The sequence below is a fragment of the Spermophilus citellus genome (genome assembly GCF_964194105.1).
Source record: "Spermophilus citellus genome assembly, chromosome: 5".
In the NCBI taxonomy this organism is placed as follows: domain Eukaryota; kingdom Metazoa; phylum Chordata; class Mammalia; order Rodentia; family Sciuridae; genus Spermophilus; species Spermophilus citellus.
The window spans coordinates 42,450,128-42,468,650 of NC_138186.1; the positions used below are offsets into that span (position 1 = coordinate 42,450,128).

At 37.1% G+C, this 18,523-nt stretch overlaps 1 pseudogene across 1 annotated transcript; it reads right to left on the reverse strand.

Moving 5' to 3' along the window:
• Positions 1–17,039: 17,039 nt before the first annotated feature.
• LOC308649847 (olfactory receptor 2H2-like) lies at positions 17,040–17,979 on the reverse strand (annotated as a pseudogene). The gene has a single exon. The product of its transcript is annotated as an olfactory receptor 2H2-like (transcript).
• Positions 17,980–18,523: the final 544 nt, after the last annotated feature.

Sequence of the window (18,523 nt, forward strand, 5' to 3'; positions counted from 1 at the left end):
TCATGCTGAACTACATTGTTTCCCAACACATTATCAACCACCATAAATTACTGGGAGGGTCATCTGGCATCCCAGATATTTCGGTCTCATGCTGATTGATGGCTGATAGGGGGTTGCTATGGTCTCCACCTAACCTGACTGAGTCAGGGACACTTGTTATTTGTAGATAAACAACTCAGCAGGGTGGGTATGTGCCTAGGAGTGCTCTGTGGGTCTTTTCAAGGACAAAGGTCATGCTCCTTCCTTGGACAGGTTTTGCTCTGAGGTAGAGGCTGGGTTTTCAGTGAAAGTGCTTTCTGCTTAAATTTCACTTTGCTTTTATTTTACTTTTACTTACAATAAAGTTCTCTTGCATGATTTTGGTGTCTGACTTTACATTATATTTTGTTGGAATATAAGAATCAAGATTTGGAGTTTCAGCTCCCTGCTCTCCTGTGATAACAGTAAGATGATTCTTATCAAGGTAGTGGGATATTTTATGTGGTAATATTTTTGTCCCTTTCTTTTCTTCCTTAGATCACTTTTTCTTCTTCCTAAAGGATGGAGTATTTGCAGGACTGTGATTATATGTATCAGAAAAAGGATGTTTCCCAAACTAGAACCTGCAACTATATTTTTAAACTTTTGTATTTTAATTCCTATTGATCTCATTGAGCAGACTGTGCTTTTACCCTATCTGGCACAATTGGGGTTATGAGGAAATGTGGCCTAGTAGTCACAGAACAGCTCTGTGCCTCTGTAACCTTACCCTATCTAAATGTGAGGGGGAAGCACTTGGTGTATTAGTGTTATTATCTACAATCTGAAGCAGCACAGTGGCTAAATGTTCCCTCCAAAAGTGGAGAACTTTGGTATAAATGAAGAAAAGGAGAGACAATAGTTGAGAGGATAGCAATGAACAAATGGGCTACATGGTGAGGGAAATACAATATTATCTTAATGCCTAGAAGGAGTCTCAAAGCAAGAGATGATATTGTCTCCTAGCTCAATTTTATCAGATGCTTGCCTCCTAAGTAGCAAGAATTATAAGCAACTACAACAGCTGTACTAGTATGTTTTAATTGTTTTGACTGTTTTATTATAAAAGACAAGGGCATATCTTGTGGCCTACAAAGGCACATATCTGGTCTTTATACCCAGGTTCTAGGAGAGAGTTTACAAAGCTCTAGGAATTTGCTGAATGATAGGACTGTCTTTTGTTATTCATAAGGAATCTCTTTTGACCACACTTGAATTTATGGTAATGTTGACTTCCCAGGTAGCTTAAGCAAGGGTGTGGTAACCAGAAATACAAATGATTAGAATTTTTAATTCTAGCTATTGACCTCCAAGAAAGGGGTATGGGCTCAAGATAAGGCTCTAAAATAAGGATTGAACAAGGAATTTAATGAACTTCCTGGTTGGTGAATGCAACTTTGTGCTGAGAAGAAAAAGTGCTCAGAGAAGTAATGGAAGGTCCATGACAACCTCCCCTCAAATATCTGGCCCTATACATCTCTTCTATCTGGATGTTCCTAAGATATGTCCTTTATAAAATTTTAAATATAAAATAATATTAATGCTTATAGCAGCCCAATTCACAATTGAAACCAACCTAGATGCCCTTCACTAGATGAATGGATAAAGAAAATGAGGTATATATACACAATGGAATATTATTCAGCATTCAAAGAGAATAAAATCATGATACTTGCAGGTAAATGGATGGAGCTGAAGAATATAATGCTAAGTGAAATTAGCCAATCCCAACAAACCAGATGCTGGCTCATAATATGCTGCAGGGACAGGGTGGAATGGGAGGATTAAATAAACTCTAGATAGGGCAAAGGGGAAAAGGGGAGGGAAGGGAAAGGAGGGGGTATGGGGGAAAAAAGACAGTGGAATGTGATAGTCATCATTACCTTAAGTACATTTATGAATACACGAAGGATTTGACTCTATTTGTGTACAACCAGAGATATGAAAAATTGTGCTGTATATCTGTAATATGAATTGTAATGCATTATGTTGTCATATATAACAAATTAAAATTTAAGAAAAAATTTTGAAAAAATACTGGATTTTGCCATAATTTAAAATTTCTTATCAAAAATCATCAAGAAAGTAAAATGGCAAACTACAGAATGTGAGAAAATGTTCACAGTACCTACATATGCCCATAGGTTTACATTCAGAATATAAAAAGAACTCCCTCAACTCAAAAATAAAAATATAAAGAGTCAAACTTTTAAAATAGAAAAGGACCAAACACCTACCTCACAAAAGAAAATATGCAAATAATGGATAAGTTTAAGGTCCTTGTTTAGTATCTGGATGACCATCTTAAGTGACAACCACCATTTTAAGAGAAATTTTGCTTTCCCACCCAATGGAATTTCTGAGAAAAGCTCACCATCCATTCATACCAACCCAACCCTTAACCACCCACATTAGGACCCACTGTCTCTAATCCCTGAGCCTGCCCCATAAAAGTCCCAAAACACAAGCCCGTTTTGCCTCTCTCTGTCTATGGAGAGATGACTTTTATTTGTCAGCTCTGGCAAGAAAACTCTCCTGAGTATCTCTGCCTGGTCTCTTTCATTTCTCCATTGCCCGTCTGCTGGTTCTTCACTTTATTTTCAATAAGGACATTGAACAATTCTCGACACAATTAGTCCTTGGGGAAATGCAATGGTAAAACCATAAAGAGATGGCAACAAAGACATCAGAATGATTAAAATGAGGAAGTATGACAATATAAAATTTCGGAGAGGATATAGAGTGATCCAATCTTGTTTATATTGCTGGTACAAACAAAAAAATGCACAACAATCCAGGGAAACCAATATATCTATTTTTTTGCAATTTCCAAAGCAATTAAATTATAGATATAGCTCATGACCCAGCAATTCCACTTCTAAGATATTTAACCCAGAGAAATAAAAATATTTGCCTACAAAAATATTCATTGTAGCTTTATTTTTTTATATTTTTTAGTTGTAGATGGACACAATATCTTTATTTTTATTTATTTATTTATCTTTATTTTGTGCTGAGGATCAAACCCAGTGCCTCACATTTGTGTGGCAAGTGCTCTACTACTGAGCTACAACCTCAGTTCTGCAGTTTAGGTATTAGAAAAAAACAATATTATATATCTTTGATAGCTTACTTCTTTCTGCCCATGGATACTGCAGGGAATTTGCTTTTCTTGCTGTTGTTGTGTCTAAGTCATTTCATAAAGAGTTCAAACAGTTGTGAAAGTTCTTCATGGAGGATTAAGCTTTGAAAATAACTGATGAGAATCTTAGGAGGCTTTTGAGAATGGAAAATGCTCCTGGACTATATGGTAACCAGAGATTTGAATACTAAGCATGACAGAAGTTTTGGGTTTGTCTTGAATACCACTGGGAAGATGTGAATGCAGGCTCCTAAAGGGGGATGGAAGTCTTATAGAACCAAAAAGGGCTGCCTCAAGAGAAAATTCTCAAAGATTATTTCCCCACTTAACTATGAAAAAAACCTTAATGGTAGCATTTAAAAAGACGTTGAAGGAGTGACATCACCAGATTGTCAACAAAACACACACACACACACACACACACACACACACAAAGCATCAATTTTGAAAACAACCTATGGACAAAAATACCTTTTTAAGAATCTCAGAGCCCAGCAAAAAGTTCTAACATACTAATGGAGCAAAAATATTGAGAATTAACTTACTTAAGAAAGTTAGAAGAGCTATTTCACTTTACCCACTCCCAAACTTGGCAAATCTCATTGTAACAATAATCCTATCAGACGTGATTTCTTTCATGGGGAAAATTGAGAGCATTCTACCCCAGCAGTGTGGAATGCTACTCTCGAGGGTCACATCTTTCTTGCACCACTGAGAATACTGAGGTGATAGGCAAAACCAAGTAGATAGAAGTGTCATGGAGAAGGGAAGGAGGTAGCTACTTATATGCTACTTACAACTCCATGAACTACATCAGGAATTTCATCCATTAGGTACTTGCGACTTCTTACCTATGAATGATCCCTCCTCAATGGGCTCCTAGTGACACCAAAGACTCCATAATACTTACCCTTCCACAAAACCAGCCTGGCTCCCCGAGTGCATCCCCATAGCAGGTGAGTGCAAATGTCTCTCACATGCAGCTGGCTCAACTCTGTGGCATTAGAAGAAGGCACACAAACTTGAACATTTTAGGGTATTGTGTTAGAAAAACATGAGGCTGTTAGCCCCTGACTTGTGGGATCAAGAGAAACCATAAAAGAACACTCCCATTCAGAAAACATAACAACAGTGAAATCACAAAACAACATTGCTATGGTTTGGATCTTAAGCAAACCGAATACTCCTATGCTGAAGACTTGGTCTCCAGTGCAGCAGTGGTCACAAGTGGAGCCTTTGGGAAATGATTGAACTCACGCATGGATCCATAGCTTAATGGGTTACTGGGAGGTGGTGAAAGCTTTAGGAGGCAGGGCCTAGTTAGTGGAAGTTAGTCATTGGGGCTATTCTCATGAAGGGTACATTTTGTTTCTAAACATTTTCTCTCTCTTTTAGCTTTCTGACCACCATGAAGTGAGTAGCTTTGCTCACCATGTACTTCCCACCATGATATTTTGCCTTTCACAGTCCAAAACTCAGTCTTACATAATGGAATCAACTGACTATGAACCATGAGCCAAAATAAATTTCTTCCTTTAAGTTGATTTTGTTAGGTATTTTTCACAGTAATAGCTAACACAAACATAGATGTGTATTGCTGAGAGCCATGGCCAAGTAGGAATGATGCATGGCATTTTTGGTTGAAAGGTGACCCCAGCAAGCCATTGAGATGATAATGATTATGTTAAGATGTGCATTCAATTGGAGATTAGACCCCTGCTGTCTGCTTCAGCCTGCTACTTTGGAGATCTCCAGGGACTCCAAGAGAGTTCCCATTGGTTGGGGAAGTGCAGTAGGAGGGAATTCTGGAGGAGGGATTTCCTGTTGCTGTAGTGTATCCCTAGAGGAGCCACTTGGCGTGGCCTTCGGCATTTTCCCGGGAGCGTGTGTGGAGTGTGCTGGTGGAGTTCAGAAATAAAGTTTGTTCCTGCTTCAGTGGCTTGTGATTTGTGCCCAGCCAGACTGCGACATTTGGCGGCCCATACGGGGAACGCCTAAAGCTCAGAGGTAAGTGAAATTGCTTGCCCTGAGGGAAGTCAAGAGAATGGGTGACCATTTCAAAAAACAATGTGTTCTGGTTTTGATTTATTTTGTTTTTGTTTCAAGCTGTCTATCCCTAGAACTTTCTCAGGCAAACTGGGATAAATGGTTGGCTCAAGATTTGAAGTTGTTCGGCCCTGAGGAAGAGAAAATTGATACAAAGATTTTTTGTTCCGTTTTTGTTTCATTCTGTTTTGGTTTTGTTTTGTGTTATCTTATTGGGTTGCATTATCTTTACAGTAAATTAGAAATTAGTAAAAAACAAACCGATAGAGTGTTAAGTAAATTGTTAGAGGTTCAGACCATGGAGAAATACATTTAAGATCAAGTAAAAGAGAAGGTCTCTCGAGCTAGTCAGACAGAGGAAGAAAATTTAAAGGAAAAGGGGCTATTAGGGAAAAAGCTACAACAGGAGGCTGCTATTAACACCGTTCTATCACCAGAGGACATAATCCAACCAACAGCTCCATCTATAGAGACAGCTGAGTGGCCCTCAACCCCCGTAGTTGATAAATGGAATCCTGAGACAGGACCTCAAAGATTAGCATGCCCTGTACTTGAGCAGGCAGGAGGGCATCGAATTCACCATGCTCTAGATTTCAAAACAGTGAAGCAGTTAAAGGAGGCTGTAACAACCTATGGTCCCCAAGCACTCTTCACTGTAAGCATGGTCTAATCCATTACCAACTTGGACATGATGACAGCAGATTGGGCTATCATGTGTAAATCTGTGCTAAATGGAGAACAATATTTGTCATGGAAGGTTGTCAATGAGGAATTTTGCACAAGATAGATAGGCGAAATGCAGCAGCCAGTTGCCCTCAAAGAAATTTAGATATGTTGTTAGGAAAAGGACCTTATGAGGGTCAATGGCAACAAATTGAATATGATCCTGCTATATATGCACAAATTGCTATAGACGCAGTTAGGGCAAAGAAAGACTTTACAAGGACATGGAGATTTACAAGGTCAATTATTTAAGGTAATACAGAGAGCTAATGAATCTTATGCTGAATTTGTAGATAGGCTTATTCAAACAGCTACCAGAGTTTTTGGGGATACAGAACAAGCAATACCATTAATAAAACAATTGGCTTTTGAGCAAGCAAATCGTTGCTGCAGAGAGGTTATTTGACCATGGAAACATGGAGATTTAAACACATATATCAAATTATGTAGAGACATTAATGAACAAGGGCAAGTCTTGGCAGCTGCAGTACAACAGGCTTTAGATGCCAGGCCAAAAACATGCTACAATTGTGAACAAACAGGACATTTTAAAAGGAGTTGCCCCATAGGAGGAGGGTTTAACAAAGCGAGGTATCAAAGGAGTAGAATACCGGGTATTTGCCTATGATGCCGTACAGGGAGACATTGGGCAAATGAGTGCCACTCTCAACCCACCATAGAGGGTACTCCATTATCAAAAAACAGACAAGAACCAGGGGTTTACCCATGATATTGTGGAGAAAAGCATCGGGCTCCATTGCCAAAAAACGGACTGGGGAGCCCAATGCTCTGGGGCCCACAACCACAAATATACGGGGCAATGGAGGAACCCAGCAACCCCATCAGGGTAGTGCCCAGGACACATAATTCATTAAATCCCTCATCAGATAAACCAGAGGGAGTGCAGGGTTAGACATCTGCACCTCCACCAGAGCAGTACTAACTCCAGAGATGGGAGTTCAAATCATTCCCACAGGAGTAAAAGGACCTCTTCCCCAAGGAACAGTAGGCTTATTATTGGGATGCAGGTCTTCTATAGTAAAAGGACTTATGATAAGTCCTGGGGTAATTGATCCTGATTATGACAGTGAAATAAAAATTATAGCTAGTTTTCCAAGAGGTATATCAGTAATTTCACCAGGAGATAGAATGGCACAGTTATTAATAATACCCAGCATGCATGATAAATTTTCCAGTCGTACTGTAGAAAGAGGTTCCAGGGGATGAGGCTCCACAGGTGTAGATTGGGCTATGCTGTCTTTAAATTTAGATTCTGGCCCCATGCTAAAACTAAATATTCAATAACATGAATTTAATGGGCTACTGAACACAGGTGCTGACCTTAGCATCATATCTCGTCAAGAATGACCAAAACATTGGCCATTACAACAAGCCACTCAAATGCTTTGAGGCTTAGGAGTGGCAACTAATCCCCATAGAAGTGCAATGGTATTAGATTGGAAGGATCCTGAAGGATGTGAAGGAACTATACAGCCATATGTGTTGGATCATCTTCCTATAAATTTATGGGGATGAGATGTCCTAGATCAATTAGGTTTGACATTAACAAATAACATCAATCCTAATGTGCCCACTACTAGGGCTTGACAAGGTTTTAGGAAAGAAAAAAAAGATTAGGAGAACAAGAATAAGGTATAGTAGCACCAATTCAAATAGACCAAGGTATAAATAGACATGGATTGGGTTTTCAAAAGGGGTCACTGAGACAATCAAAATTACTTGGAAATCAGAAAGACCAGTATGGGTTCCTCAATGGCCCCTGACTAAAGAAAAGATACACGTAGCCCATGACCTGGTCAAACAACAATTAGTGGAGGGACACATACAATCTTCCATATCTCCCCATAATACTCCCATTTTTGTCAACAAAAAGACATCTGGTAAATGGAGATTATTGCAAGATTTAAGAGCCATTATTAGGGAGATGGTTATTATGGGACCTGCTAAATCAGGAATTCCTCAATTGTCTGCTTTGCCAAAAACCTGGTATGTTTTAGCTATAGATATTAAAGATTGTTTTTTTTTTTTCAATTTCAATTCATCCTGAGGATAGTCCAAGTTTTGCATTTACTATCCCTGCACTGAATCATGAAGGTCCTGATCAGAGATATGAATGGAAAGTACTCCCTCAAAGGGTGGCTAACAGACCAACTATGTGTCAAATTTATGTTAACAAAGCAATCCAGCCACTTAGAAATCAAAATCCTGAACTACAAATATTTCATTATTTGGATGATGTATTATTCGCACAAAAAGATAAAAACACATTGCTAAAATTTTATGCCACACTTACAAATTTATTAAAAAATTATAATCTAGAGATAGTAATAGATAAAGTACAATTGAATTTTCAAATTAATTATTTAGGAGTTCTATTATCCTCAACCATGGTCCATACCCCATAAATTCAAATACGAGTAGATCAACTCAAATCACTTAACGACTTTCAAAAGTTATTGGGAGACATAAATTGGATAAGGCCTTATCTAGGCATACCAACAGGAGAGTTGGGACCTTTATTTGATATCCTAAAAGGTCCATCAGATCCAAATTCACACCGCATGTTAACGCCTGAAGCAAGAAAGTCATTAAAAATTGTTGAAACATATATGGAAAATATGCATTTGGATAGAATTAATATGTTTGCCTTTATTATTTATTGTACTACCAACAAAACATATTCCTATTTTTTGGCAAGAAGGTCCATTATTGTGGATACATGTATCTTTTTCTCCTAACACTATTCTTATTAGGTATCCTGAGGTTGTAGGACAATTACTACTCAAAGGAATAAAAGCAGCAAAGAGAGTGCTTGGGATTTCTCCCAATAAAATTATTACTCCATATACTATGGATCAAATTGATGAGTTAGCTAATGAGTTAAATACTTGGGCAATAATCATGTGTAAATCTAATGTTTCATTTGATAATCAATTACCATCTAATCCTTTGTTGTCTTTTTGGCCCTCGCATCCTGTAGTTTTTCCAAAAATGACAAGAAAAACACCTATCATGAATGCTCCAAATATATTCACTGATGGGTCAAATAATGGTACAGTGGCAATAGTTACCCCTGATCAAACTTTTACATTTTTAGTACCCAAATAATCAGCTCAAAAGGTAGGGCTTAATGCAGTTTTACAAGCTTTTGTGATGTTTAAAGATTCTGTATTTAATTTATTTTCTGATAGTCAGTATATAGTTAATGCTATAATATCCCTTGAAGATGCTGGTAGGATTTCTCCTTCCTCTACTGTTTTCTCTTTGTTTTCTACTATACAAAGTCTACTCTGGGACAGAAAAGATACATTCTTTATAGGACATATCAGGGCACATACAGGATTGCCTGGAGCCCTTAGTTTGGGCAATGATTTAGCAGATAAAACTACACATGACATACATATTTTCTCTACACTAGAAGAATCTACAAATTTTCATAAAAGGTTCCATGTCAATGCTAATACTTTACAAAAGTGTTTTAAAATAACTAAGGAACAAGCCAGACATATAATAAAACAATGTCAAAATTGTGTGACCTTTTTACCACAAGTTAATCTTAGAGTCAATCCTAGAGGATTGATACCTAACCATATTTGGCAGATGGACATCACACACTTGGAAGAATTTGAAAAATTAAAATATTTGCATGTTACAGTTGATACTTCTTCTCGATTTTTGATGGGCTCCCTTCATGCCAGAGAAAAAACTAAAGATATTATAGCTCATTGCTTACAATATTTTGTAACTGTGGGCGTTCCAAAACAGTTAAAAACAGATAATGGTCCTGGTTATACTTCCACCTCTTTTAAAAAATTTTGTTCATCATTTGGCATTACTCACATAACAGGAATTCCATACAATCCTCAGGGACAAGGCATAGTTGAAAGAGCTCATCAAACTATTAAAATGTACTTATTAAAGCAAAAAGATGGAATTGGAAAGGGTTATATATCCCCCAAAGATAAACTTAAAATAACCCTTTTTATTCTAAACTTTTTAAATTTGGATTCATCAGGGCTTAGTGCTGCGGAAAGGCATATGTATCCAAAAAATGTATATAAGCCTAAGGTACTTTGGAAGGATATTTTAACAGGACAATGGAAAGGTCCTCACCCAGTGATTGTCTGGAGTTGGGGTTCTGTTTGTATGTTTCCACAGGGAAAACAGCAGCTGATTTGGATTCCAGAGAGACTAACCAAAGCAATTTCTACAGACCAAAAAGAAGTTGATTTGACTGAAATCAATAACAGTTGATATCCAGAGCTCCAGCTTGGCTATTCTTACATCTGTGACAGTGATTAACCAGGATTCTTTTTTCAATATCTATTTTACTATTGCATTTTTCCACATCATCAAGTACTTTTTTTAGTTTTTGAGCTCAGACAGACCTAAGTTAATGTTTTTCTGATCAGTTTTATTTTTTGATTGTGGAGTTTTTAAACATTGCATTGGAGATTTCACCTTTGTAAAGCTACAAGGCCTTTACTGTTGTCTTATGTGTTGTACATTTGTGTGCACACTTGTGTTTTGTGTTGTATGTCTGTGTGTGCGTATGTCCATATATCATATATGAGGAGTGCTCATGAAAAAGTAGATCCAAATTTTTTTCTATTCACATGATTTTAATGGTTTAATTTAAATTGGGTAAACAGCTGTTGAGGATTGTTTTAATATGTGTACAAATAAGGAGGTTAACAGATCTCTTGGTTTACTTTCACTTTTCCTTTCCATTATATTTAATAATTCTGTTCAGGATAATGTAAATTGTTCAGAAAATTGTTTTCTTAGTATCTGTTGGTTACATATTTTTATTTTAGCCATCATTGCCAGAATTCCTATCTTCATCCCAGTATTGGTGAAGACAAAGATGAAAACAAACCACAGCTTCTTCGATAGCTATCACGGTAAATTGTATAAACTGATGCATCAATGAATAAAAACTCAACAAGTAATGCTTAATCAAGGAGTTGATTTACTTTGGGAGGAAGTGGACATATTGATTGCCAATGTCTTGGCTGGGTACAAGATCACGAGCCACCACACAGCTTTGTAGATTCAAACCGCAATCTTTATTCCCGAACTCACACCGGCCTCTACACACGTTCTCGGGCAATCCCATTCTCCTCCGTCCAATTCACCTACTCCACGAGGCTTTTTTCCAAAATCCCATTTGATTCTCATGAGAACTCAACGGGAACAAGCAGCAGGAACACCCTAATCCCAGCAGCAATAATCTTCAACCTCCAACTTCCCTAAAACCCCTATTGTCTTAAACCGGGAATGCCTTAAACCCAAGGACCAGGATACTTCCTCAAACCTGATCAGCTCTAAACCCGGATCCGCCTTGGTCCTTGAGCAAGGTCACCTTACATGCAATGTCAACAGCGAAATTCCAAGGCAAGTCCATTTAACATGGGGTACGCTGGCAAGGAAATTTCGATGCGTCATTCCTACTTGGCAATGGCCCTCAGCAATTGATAGATTCCTCTGCTTTGAACTGCTTGCAGAACTTGCCTGGACTATGTATCACTTGTATACATTCTGAACTATCTGTTGGTACAGCGAATTGTAGTAATGCTGGAGTATCTTTGCTGATGGTGTTACCGGTGGTACAATTTTTCAAAGGAGCCGTCAATTGGCTTAGTGTTGTGGCATTTCTGTACCCTCCTCCCTTCTGCTATTGATGGTCTAAAATTTGGGGGCCAACAGAGGTGAGGCAAAGAACCTCACCCCCCCACTGGTGCAAAGGCCAAATTTGGGGGCCAACAGAGATGAGGCAAAGAACCTCACCCCCCCCACTGGTGCATAGGCCTATCCACAAGTATGGCTGTATGCTGGACCGGTAGTCAGTGACGGGTATGATCCAATTGCAGTGGTACCAACCTAAGACAGGAGGCTGACACCTAGAGGTCAGCTCATCTGATGACAGGTAAGGACCATAAGTTGTATTGGACAACCTAACAGACACGGTCCCTAAGCCACATTGCTTGTTGTTTAATTAAACAGAAGGGGTGAGATGCTGAGAGCCATAGCCAAGTAGGAATGATGTATGGCATTTTATGTTGAAAGGTGACCCCAGTAAGCCATTGAGATGATAATGATTCATGTTAAGATGTGCATTCAATTGGAGATTAGACACCTGCTGTCTGCCTCTACCTGCTACTTTGGAGCTATAGCGGGACTCCCGGAGAGTCCATTGGTTGGGGAAGTGTGGTAGGAGGGAATTCCGGAGGAGGGATTTCCTGTTGGTGTAGTGTGTCCCGGGAGGAGCCGCATGGCGTGCCCTTTGGCATTTTCCTGGGAGCATGTGTGGAGTGTGCTGGTGCAGTTCAGAAATAAAGTTTGTTCCTGCTTCAGTGGCTCGTGATTTGTGCCCAGCCAGACTGCAGCAGTGTATCAATAGGCAAAATATCTTATGCCTATTTTCAGTAGTACCTAAATATATTTATAATATGTTAATAATATATTCAATAGTACATAAAGATATTTGTCATATTTATATATTACTATATTATTTGGCAATACAAATAATAATTTGATCATGTCTATTTGGTAAATCTCAGGGACTTTTAAAGAGCAGAATATGTAGAGTTTCCTGGAAGGTGGTATGTCTTGAAAGAGCATAAAAGCGCTGAACACTTTCACACATACTTTGCCTTATGTATTATAAATTTTTAAAAAGTGTATATATATAGTTTTTTACAAAATGAATGAATCACAAAAATATTATATAAGTGTAAAACCAAGCAGAAAATAAACATAATGTATGATTTTTATTCTAGAATAGCAAAAAACACTAGCTTATGATAATATAAATATCAAAGTTTTTTTATGAGACTGGGATGAAGCATAATGAAAAATTTTGAAATGTTCTATGGTGACATACATTCATCAATACTGATGCATTCTACACTTAATATCCAAGAATTTACACATACTTATATATCAGATAAGGCATTGAAAAACCAAGGGTTCTTGGGGCTGGGGATTTGGCTCAAGTGGTAGTGTGCTGGCCTAGCATGTGTGAGGCACTGGGTTTGATTCTTGGCACCATATAAAAATAAAATAAAGACATTGTGTCCATCTAAAAAACAACAACAAAAACCCCAAGGGTTCTCAAGGAATATCATGTCTCTTAGGCATTATATTAAAAGTTAAGCCTCTGATCTTAACACAGGATAAGACTTAAGACAGGCAAATTATTTCTGCTCTAACTCAGTTGGCATCATCATTTACCAAAAGCCTGCATTTCAAACACACTGAACATGACATAAAGAACCATTAAGGTAAAATTATTGTAGGACTTAGAAACAGGCTTAAATTTGTATCTTCTTCCATGATCCAAATATATATGTCTGGGAAATGCAAATTCCTCACTCATAATTTCTCTTCAATGATGTCAACTTCTATTCCTTAAGAATTTTATAGTTTACTTACAGTAAGTAAAGACATTTGGCCACTGACTGCACAATGGTGAACAAGATGTTCTTATCTTCAAATGCTAGTGACTATTTATAAACATGCTGTAATTCTGATAAATTACCCAGGTAACAGACTGATCAAATAATAAAATTAATTAAGGAAGGCATGGCTAATTTTATAAGGATGAGAAATAAAAGGGAGATTTTAATAGTTTTGGACAATTAAATTTCACTTTGAAGTATAAGATAACAAATATAGGACTAAGGGCCATGGAAAATATATCTGTGCACTGACTATATAAGCGGAATAACTATATGGTTACTGGGGTGTATAGCACCTTGGTAAGGAAGAAAGAAATCTGAAAGGCAAATTTAAACCCAATTGTTGAAAATCTATGAATTACATGCTTTTAAATGTATCCCTTATAAGTAGTGATTTTTTTCCCTGTTATTACACTCATTTGCTTGTTTTACATACTGCTCTTACTGATTTACCTATTGTCCATGTGAAAAAGAGTATTACAGTTTTCGTAACAGTTACATTTTAAAATGATACTTCTTTCACATATTTTTACATTTATATGGCTACATACAAAAGAAAATCAGACATGCAAACACACACACTCACACATGCACATGACATCCATGATGAATTTGGAGACTAGTGGTGATTAGGTGCCCAGGACAGAATTTGAGACTTAATTGTTGCTGACCACAGTCTTTCTCATTAAATGTTATGAAAGCACAAATTCTCTGCACTATGGCAATATATCATCTGTGTTAAGCACCTCAGGTGGATTAAAGCCAATTAATAATCAGAACTAACCATATATAACACATGAGCTAGAAAATGATGCTATACTCCTTTGCTTTCTGTTACCCATTCTAGAAATTTCTAAACTATCTGAAGCCATAAAATAACCATCCCTAAGGACCTAAGAAATCATTATGTCCTTATGTCATATGTTGAGAATTTATAAGAGACAATAATGTATTTGTTAAGATTCTCTAAAATTTCTGATTTAGAGCATCTGATTTTTGGAATGGTATTTTAATTTATATTGTAAGGGATTCTTATTTAGTCACTCATCTCAGGAAATATTTATCATTATCTAAAATTTCTATGAAGAAAGAGAACTTTTCTTATTTGTTCATCAATATGTAAAAAAGTGTTTGTGTGTTGGTTTATATTCCATAGTACTCGTGATTCAAATGAAATGAATGTTGACAAACATGTACGTAAGCTAAGACCATAGTGCCTCCTATCACTCCAAAATTATAAACAGTCACCTCCAAAATTATAAACAGGTCTGAGTTATTTATATTTATATTCCATTCCCACAATAGCATCTCCTCCTCATCTCCACACCTGCCTCTTTCTCTCCTCAAACTTTCTAAGGCACTACCTGCATAATTAATAAGCTCATATTCTCAAATTACTTACCTTAAATTTTCTCCACTTGGCATTCAGTGAAATTAGACTCTTCCCCAATGAAACCATTTCATTCAGAACTTCCTCATGAGAAGGTAATTCTATCCTCAATATCTCAAATTATGATAAATGAGCTATTGTCTCCATTCCATTTTTAGACCATTATTCCTTTCAGTCTTCTTTTCAAACTACATTGACTCATTAAAGCCCATGCCATCTTAGCTGAACAACCCTCTAGGTATTTCCTACACTATGATCGGAGACAGCCTGTATCAGAATCACTTAGAGTGTTAATTAAAATGCCATTTTAAGGCAAGCTTGTTCTGATTCTCTAAATCAGAAATTCTAAAAAAAAACAAACAAACTGTGTGAATCTTATGAATCCTCATATTCAAGCACCTTTGTTCCTTTTCTTCTTGCTGCTGTCATTTATTGAAGTCTCTTTCTTTCAACAGGCATTTAAATTTCGCCATTAAATGACCCAGTTTCCTTCTATACCAAAGCCCTAGTTATTATTCTGAAGTACCACAAAAGTAGGATGAACTTTTGAACATGTAACATCTTTTTCTTCCATTTCCAAGGTAGTTGCCACCTTTCACCCTCAGTACACATTATAATGCTGACTCAAAAACTTAGTCTTCCCACAGAGTTACTCCAGCTCCACAATCTGGAAGTAAAATTGTCCAATTCACTTTATGTCCTAGTTTTCTTCTCAACTACTCCCTGTATTTCTTGCAACTGAAAAGAAGGATAACAAAATATTGTATAAAAATTGGTGTCTCTTAGGCTGTGAGAAATCGTGAAGCATCCTCATAGTGATTGCACTATATTTTTATGACCAGTTTAGTTTTGGTTTGCAAATAACAATTCAACTTTAAAAATTTAATGTGACATATCCAATCAGAAATATGTAGTAGTTCTTTTTGAACATGAGTGGGAATAAGGTCTGAACACAGTGTAGGCAACAGTGCACAGGGATCAGCTGAAGAATGAACTCAGTAGATAAGAAAATCCATGCAGGATAGTCAACAAGTCTGAGTCATGATTTTAGTTAAACCAACTAAAGTAATAGACACTTTAAAGCAGCAATAAGTAGATCTTTTTAAAAAATATTTTTTTGTTGTCAATGGACCTTTATTTTGTTTATTTATGAGATTGCTGAGAATTGAACCCAGTGCCTCACACATGCTAGGCAAGCACGTTTCCAAGGAACTACAATTCCAGCCCATTAAGTAGTTCTTTGTTGAATAATATTTAAAAGACAAAAAGCAGGTAGCATAGTAATGAGCCCCAGGCAGCCATTAAGAAGCAATCCTCTCTCTACTAAGTAAAAATTATTTTGGTTAATATCTGTGTCCGCCATTTGAACATAGGTCCAAGATGTTGATGATTTTGTATGTTGTATCTGCCATTCTATAATCTAGTATCTCATGCACAATAGGTACATAATAGGAAATCAATGGATATCTACATGGAAAATGAATAAGAATTGAATTTGATAAAATGAGACATTTCGTTAAAATAGGGACACAGAATGAATGAAGAAAAAAACAAACAAAAGCCAAGTGCTTTAATCAAGGGTTCAGAATATCAATCCAAAAATTTAGAAATGTGGACATAGAATCTTAGAGTAATGACATCAGGGAACAGTAAGTGTGATTAGTTACATGTTTTCTTTGGGTAGAGTTAAGTGTATTAAATGGCAATGATGTTATATTGAGGCAGAGAGACAGAAGCAATTCAGAACAAAGATACATTAGATTAAATTATAGAAGTAAATACAAGGTTTTTTTTTTTCTTAAAGTCTGTGTCTCAAAACTTTAGAAATCTTTTGGGGACAAGACATTTAGATGAAAGCACTTGCTTAACTTGGAGAAACACAGAATGGAAAAAGTGAAATCAATGTAAAAGCATGAAATATATTACTTGGTATCTTATTTTGCAAGTGTTGTGTTTCTTTCGTACCCCCCACATTTCAACTGTATTATATACTTTTTAAGAAAATAACTATTAAATATATTAATTTCTATACCATCTTGTGCCTAAATCAGCATCATGAAGAAATTAAGGGCCTAATCAATGACTGAAGGATAATAAAATATTGTATAAATATTCGTATCTCCTGATGGCTGAAACTGAAATCACAAAATATAGTTCTTTCCTATGTTCTGCAGCTTTTGTGATGAGGTTGTTTCATTTTTTTTGTTAAGCAATAGGCAAACAAATATCAACCTTGTTAGTTATTCTGGGAAATCCAGTCCTCCTCCCTAATCTTCTTAGTGCTCCTTTTACTTCCTTGTTCCTCTGAGTGTAGATGAAGGGTTTAATAGTTGGGGTTACTACTGTGTAGAAAAGGGTGATAAACTTGCCCTGTTCATGAGCACAGTGATTTGGGGGTTGAAGGTAGACACCTGTGACGGTGTCATAGAAGAGGGAGACTACAAGAAGGTGAGAAGTACAGGTACCAAATGCTTTCTTCTGTCCTGAATTCGACTTTATTCTCAGTACTGCATGCACGATAGCACCATAAAAGGAAAGGATAATGATCAAGGGCACAACCAGAAGAAAAATGCTAGCAATGGACATCTGGGCTTCATTGTAGGTAGTATCTGTATTGGAGAGATGAATAAGAGCTGGGACTTCGCACACGATGTCATCTATTATCCTGGAGCAGAAGGGTAACTGGAGGGTGGCAGGGGATTGGACCAAAGACTGCACCAGACCAGTTCCCCAGGCAAGGGTAGCCAGCTTCAGACAAACTCTGGGATGCATGGTAGTGGTATATTGCAGTGGATGACATACTGCCACATAGCGGTCCATGGCCATGATAACAAGAAGGACACACTCAGTGGCTCCAAGCCACAGGAAGACATAGAGTTGAATAGCACAGCCAATATAGCTGATAGTCTTCTCTGGACCCCATAAATTAACCAACATCTGTGGCACACAATTTCTGGTAAAACAGAGATCTAGCAAGGAAAGGTTGGAAAGAAAGAAATACATGGGGCTGTGGAGCTTTGGATCCTTCATTGAGACAAGAACTATGACCATATTTCCTGCAAGTGTCAAGCAATAAAAAAACAAAATGATCCAAAAAAGTACCTTCTCCAAATAAGGTTTGTCAGAGAAGCCCTGGGGATTAAGTCACTGTGGCTCTCATTGCAACTTGTGATCATAGCTTCTGGGGCAGTTGCCTCCTTGGGAGATCGATCAAAAGTACTTGTTCAAAAGCCTGAGATGAGTCCAGTTCAGGGACAGGAGAAAGGGCAGTATGGCTTGTTTGATTCCTTTCTGATCAAAAATGAGATTTTTACCTGATGTATTTTGGGAAAAAATTACAAAATTTAGTGAAGTGCTTTAGTATTTTTTTTATCAACCATTTATTCTCTCTCTCTTTCCTTCTTTGACATCTTCTTCAATTTTGATAACTTCACTATAAATATTATGCATAAGTATCTAAGCACTTGCTATTGAAAATCACTTTGCTAAATGTTAGATATTCTGCATCTTTGCTCTTAAAGAGTACACATTTATCACTTTATTGGATAATTTTGTACATATATACTGTACTGTTCATAGCATATTACCTTTCCATATCTCTCTGTTTCTTTTATTTCTGTCTTTGAATCTCAATTCATCTTTCTCTCATGTTTCTCCTTCTCTTCTTCATTTCTCTTACCCTTCTGCCTTCTCCACCTTCTGTTCTTTACTCCTTCTTTT